Consider the following 6,000-nt stretch of genomic DNA (forward strand, 5'->3'; position numbering starts at 1 on the left):
ATTCCTGAATGTTCATAAAAACATCCACAGTTTGCAGGAAGATATCTCGATGGTTAACTCTCATCATGCCATAGGATATAGGCAACTCATTTTATGGAGAACAACACGTCAGAAATACACTGTACGGGATCCAAAATACATGTCACACATTTTGGATACAATTTACTCCAGAGACAAACGAGAGAAAAGCACTAAAATAATGGTTATTCTTGGAAATCGTTACTTAATAACGGTAGTTTATATACTAGTGTATTAGTTTATTATAGGCTTATAAGAACTTGGCAATGCATAGGCTACATATAACGTTATTTGTAGGCTACATTCTCTCTCTCTCTCTCTCTCTCTTGTGAGCGCCCTAAATACATCGAGGTGTGTGTTGCTAACGCACCTGTAGGTTAAGTACAGTACAGGTGCCTCATTTATTTTATTGCATCGTTTATTGTATTTATTTTCCTCCCTCCTATATTCCCCTCCCTTCCTGACAACACAATAAACATAGGCTAACTGGTTATCGGCTACACACAAACGCACACATTTTCACAGACTCTTCTCGTTTCATGCCATAAAATGGGTTGCGAGGGGCGGTGGAAGTTACATCCTTACCACAGTCATCGCGCGATGCTCATACTGTCCAAATCTGACGTTAAATATTTTTCGGACACATCTCAGCGGATTATGCCTCCGTGCCTGTGCTGCTTTGAAATACCCAGATATATGGTTCCCCCTGTCTCTCTCCTTTGCACATGTAAACGGCATAGGGGAGCGGGGAGCGGCGCCACACCACCTTATCATAGCCTCCCCCTCTGTCGGATTGGAAGGTAATGGGTCTTAAAGAAACATCCTCTCAGCATTCTCCACATCTCTCTGTGATTTCCGCGCGCACACACACACACACACACAGAACACACACACTGAGGCCCGCCAAACACGTGATTAATTACAAGTTCTCCTGACTGCGGCGTGCAATTCAGGGCCAGCTCGATGTGGGCGGAGTCAAACGACTGACCACAACCACTGGTTTTTGTCCATCTGAGGTTTGACAGTCACACACTGCATACAGTCACACACCGCATACAGTCACACACCGAACCGCATACAGTCACACACTGCATACAGACACCGAATACAGTCACACACCGAATACAGTCACACACCGCATACAGACACCGAATTCAGTCACACGTTGAATACAAACTTATTTCTTTGTGGAAGATACTAAGACATATTATATAAATGTGGTACCAGCAGATTTACATTTACATGTACATTTTAGTCATTTAGCAGACGCTCTTATCCAGAGCGACTTACAGTAGTCAATACATACATTTCATTTCATGCATTTTGTTTTTGTACTGGCCCCCCGTGGGAATCGAACCCACAACCCTGGCGTTGCACACACCATGCTGGCGTTGCAAACACCATGCTCTACCAACTGAGCCACAGGGAAGACCATGCGGAAGACACATTTCAGTTGAAGGTATTCAGTTGTACAACTGACTAGGTATCCCCTTTCCAGCATTGGGGAACATCCGGCGCCTCGTTGTGCATGTTGCATCTATTTCTATGGGCACAAGCACTGTTCATGACACAAACTGTTCACACCCCTCTTGTTGGTGGAGAGAATTTTTCAGGGTTAAAGCTTATTTCCTGCATCTCTGCACATTTTGTCATGGGGTGAAAAGAACATTTTGCAGTTTTAAAGCTCATTTTCTTGCAATTGATTGACAGGGGATTGACCTCTAACTAAGATGTGTTGTAACACTTTTTGCTTCCTGCTATATTTGAGACAAGCTACAGATATTGTTGCAGTGAACAGACTTGTTATGTGTAATGCTCGGGCGTCGTGGGTGAGGAATCAAACGCAGGAAGCAGCGAATACAGGGTAGTGGCTTTTAATGGGCCAAATGGCGAAAAACACCAGCCACCCCAAACAGCGATGAGAGCGCACACAAAACAAAGTGCCCCAAACACAGGGGAAAACACAGTCGGCGCAAAACCAACGCACTAGCGCAAAAACACAACCATCGTGTACACAAGCATACAACAGATAAACAATCCCGCACAAAGAGCAGGCGGGCAGCTAGCTCATATAGCCCCGCTAATCACCCCCACTAAGAACAGGTGCAAACAATAACAGAAAGGGGGAAAACAAAAAGGGAATCAGTGGCAGCTAGCGGGCCGGTGACGACGACCGCCGAGCGCCACCCGAGCAGGAGGGGGTGCCACCTTCAGTGGGAATCGTGTCAGTACCCCCCCCCGACGCGCGGCTCCTGCAGCGCGCCGACACCGGCCTCGAGGATGACCCAGAGGGCGAGGCGCAGGGCGATCCGGACGGAGGCGATGGAAATCCTTCAACATGGATGGGTCCAAGACGTCCTCCGCCGGCACCCAACACCTCTCCTCCGGACCGTACCCCTCCCAGTCTACAAGGTACTGCAGGCCCCTCACCCGGCGTCTCGAGTCCAGAATGGCCCGTATGCTGTACGCCGGGGACCCCCCGATGTCCAGAGGGGGCGCAGGGACCTCCGGCACCTCATCTTCCTGTAGGGGACCAGCTACCACCGGCCTGAGGAGAGACACATGAAACGAGGGGTTAATACGGTAATGCATAGGCTAACCGATAACACACCTCGTTTATCCTCCTCAGGACTTTGAAGGGCCCCACACACTGCGGCCCCAGCTTCCGGCAGGGCATGGGGAGGGGCAGGTTCCGGGTCGAGAGCCAGACCCTGTCCCCCGGTACGAACACGGGTGCCTCACTGCGGTGGCGGTCAGCACTCTTCTTCTGCCGTCCACTGGCCTCCTTCAGGGATTCCTGGACGGCTCTCCAGGTCTTGGAGCGCTGTACCCATTCCTCCACCGCAGGACCGGTTGGTAATTTGGTCACCTTCTTTTTACAAAAAGCGATCGCCAAATCGGCGTATTCAGGGGGAATGCGCACGGTGGACACCTGGTCTGGACTCTCCACCGACGTGGCACCTATGGAAACTCCTAGACACCTCCCTGAACACTCCTCTGACCACCCCTGGAGAACCCCCTGTTTCCACGAAATCCGGGGATTGTGATCAGCCAGCCAGTTGACCCCCAGCACCACCGGAAACGCAGGCGAATCGATTAGAAAGAAACTAATCCGTTCCTTATGATTCCCATGCGTTACCATGTCCAGTGGAACCGTAGACTCCCTGACTAGCCCTGACCCTAATGGCCGGCTGTCTAGGGAGTGCACGGGGAAGGGGGAATCTATCGGCACTCGCGGAATGCCCAGCTTAATGGCGAGTCCGCGATCCATAAAGTTCCCAGCTACGCCTGAATCGACTAGCGCCCTATGCTGGGAAGAGGGGAAAAAATCTGAAAACAAAATGAATAAGAAAACGTGACCAACGGGGGTTATGGGTGAATTTGGTGCTGACTCACCTGGGGTGACCGAGAAGTGTTCTGCCTGCCCTCTCGACTCCCAGACTGACTCCTCCAGTACCGGTCGGCCGTGTGTTCTCTCCAACCACAGCTGGTGCAGGATGAGCCACCTCCTCCGGTGCCCCTTGGCACAACCCCCCCTAACTCCAAAGGAGTAGGGGCGGGGGTGCACGGAGGTGAAACGGACAGGACCCTTTCCGAATGCCCGCGGGCAGCCAGAAGATTGTCCAGTCGGATAGACATATCAATGAGCTCATCAAGAGAAAGAGCTCCCTGCGGACGTCCGCCCGGAGACTACACCGGTAATGGTCTATGAGGGCCCTGTCGTTCCACCCTGCCACAGCAGCCAAGGTCCTGAACTCCAGCGCGAAGTCCTGCGCGCTCCTCATCTCCTGCCTGAGGTGGAACAGCCGCTCACCCGCCGCTCTTCCTTCCGGAGGGTGGTCGAACACGGCCCGAAAGCGGCGGGTGAACTCTGGGTAGTGGTCCCTTCGCCGAGTCCGGACCATTCCAGAGAGCATTGGCCCACTCCAGAGCTCGGCCTGTCAGGCAGGAAACGAGGGCACTCACGCTCTCCTCTCCCGAGGGAGCAGGTCTGATGGTGGCAAGGTACAGCTCGAGCTGGAGCAGAAATCCCTGGCACCCAGCCGTCACTCCATCATACTCCCTCGGGAGCACCAGACGAAGCGTGCCAGAGCCAGATGCAGTGGGAGGCGGAGGTGGCTGCGTCGGAGGAGCCGGAGGTGGAGAGAGGAGACCACTCCTCTCCCATCGGTCCATCCTCTCCATCATCTGATCCATCGCGGATCCGATTCGGTGGAGGACGGATGTATGGTGGAGCACATGTTCCTCCATCGAGGGAAGTGGGTTGGCTGCTGCTCCTGCTGACTCCATAGTCGTGGTGCAGGATTCTGTAATACTCGGGTGTCGTGGGTGAGGAATCAAACGCAGGAAGCAGCGAATACAGGGTAGTGGCTTTTAATGGGCCAAATAGCAAAAAACACAAGCCACCCCAAACAGCGATGAGAGCGCACACAAAACAAAGTGCCCCAAACACAGGGGAAACACAGTCGGCGCAAAACCAACGCACTAGCGCAACAATCAAATCAAATCAAATGTATTTATATAGCCCTTCTTACATCAGCTGATATCTCAAAGTGCTGTACAGAAACCCAGCCTAAAACCCCAAACAGCAAGCAATGCAGGTGTAGAAGCACGGTGGCTAGGAAAAACTCCCTAGAAAGGCCAAAACCTAGGAAGAAACCTAGAGAGGAACCAGGCTATGAGGGGTGGCCAGTCCTCTTTTGGCTGTGCCGGGTGGAGATTATAACAGCACATGGCCAAGATGTTCAAATGTTCATAAATGACCAGCATGGTCAAATAATAATATTCACAGTTGTTGAGGGTGTAACAAGTCAGCACCTCAAGAGTAAATGTCAGTTGGCTTTTCATAGCCGATCATTGAGAGTATCTCTACCGCTCCTGCTGTCTCTAGAGAGTTGAAAACAGCAGGTCTGGGAAAGGTAGCACGTCCGGTGAACAGGTCAGGGTTCCATAGCCGCAGGCAGAACAATTGAAAATGGAGCAGCAGCACGGCCAGGTGGACTGGGGACAGCAAGGAGTCATTATGTCAGGTAGTCCTGAGGCATGGTCCTAGGGCTCAGGTCCTCTGAGAGAGAGAAAGAGAGAATTAGAGAGAGCATGCTTAAATTCACACAGGACAGCGGATAAGACAAGAGAAATACTCCAGATATAACAGACTGACCCTACCCCCCGGCATAAATACTGGAGGCTGAGACAGGGGGGGTCAGGATACACTGTGGCCCCATCCGACGATACCCCCGGACAGGGCCAAACAGGAAGGATATAACCCCACCCACTTTGCCAGAGCACAGCCCCAACACCACTAGAGGGATATCTTCAACCACCAACTTGCCGTCCTGAGACAAGGCCGAGTATAGCCCACAAAGATCTCCGCCACGGCACAACCCAAGGGGGGGCGCCAACCCAGACAGGAAGACCACGTCAGTGACACAACCCACTCAAATTACGCACCCCTCCTAGGGACGGCATGGAAGAACACCAATAAGCCAGTGACTCAGCCCCTGTAATAGGGTTAGAGGCAGAGAATCCCAGTGGAGAGAGGGGAACCGGCCAGGCAGAGACAGCAAGGGCGGTTTGTTGCTCCAGAGCCTTTCCGTTCACCTTCACACTCCTGGGCCAGACTACACTCAATCATAGGACCTACTGAAGAGATGAGTCTTCAGTAAAGACTTAAAGGTTGAGACCGAGTCTGCATCTCTCACATGGGTAGGCAGACTATTCAATAAAAACAGAGCTCTATAGGAGAAAGACCTGCCTCCAGCTGTTTGCTTAGAAATTCTAGGGACAATTAGGAGGCCTGCGTCTTGTGACCGTAGCGTACGTGTAGGTATGTACGGCAGGACCAAATCGGAAAGATAGGTAGGAGCAAGCCCATGAAATGCTTTGTAGGTTAGCAGTAAGACCTTGAAATCAGCCCTTGCCTTAACAGGAAGCCAGTGTAGGGAGGCTAACACTGGAGTAATATGATCACATTTTTTGGTT

General features: G+C 51.9%; 1 protein-coding gene across 6 annotated transcripts in view; it reads right to left on the bottom strand.

The window, feature by feature from the left end:
* The window catches only part of LOC106578301 (liprin-alpha-3), a 79,855-nt gene extending 78,977 nt beyond the window's left edge, over nucleotides 1-878 (bottom strand). For 5 of the 6 annotated variants that reach the window (XM_014156974.2, XM_045701991.1, XM_045701992.1 and 2 more), the window contains exon 1: nucleotides 604-878. The gene's annotated coding sequence lies outside the window, so the exon portion shown is untranslated. The remainder of the gene's footprint in view (nucleotides 1-603) is intronic. The other variant, XM_014156975.2, reaches the window with a different exon arrangement.
* Between the last annotated feature and the right edge of the window lie 5,122 nt (nucleotides 879-6,000).

Source organism: Salmo salar, chromosome ssa19 (assembly GCF_905237065.1).
Source record: "Salmo salar chromosome ssa19, Ssal_v3.1, whole genome shotgun sequence".
Taxonomy (NCBI): domain Eukaryota; kingdom Metazoa; phylum Chordata; class Actinopteri; order Salmoniformes; family Salmonidae; genus Salmo; species Salmo salar.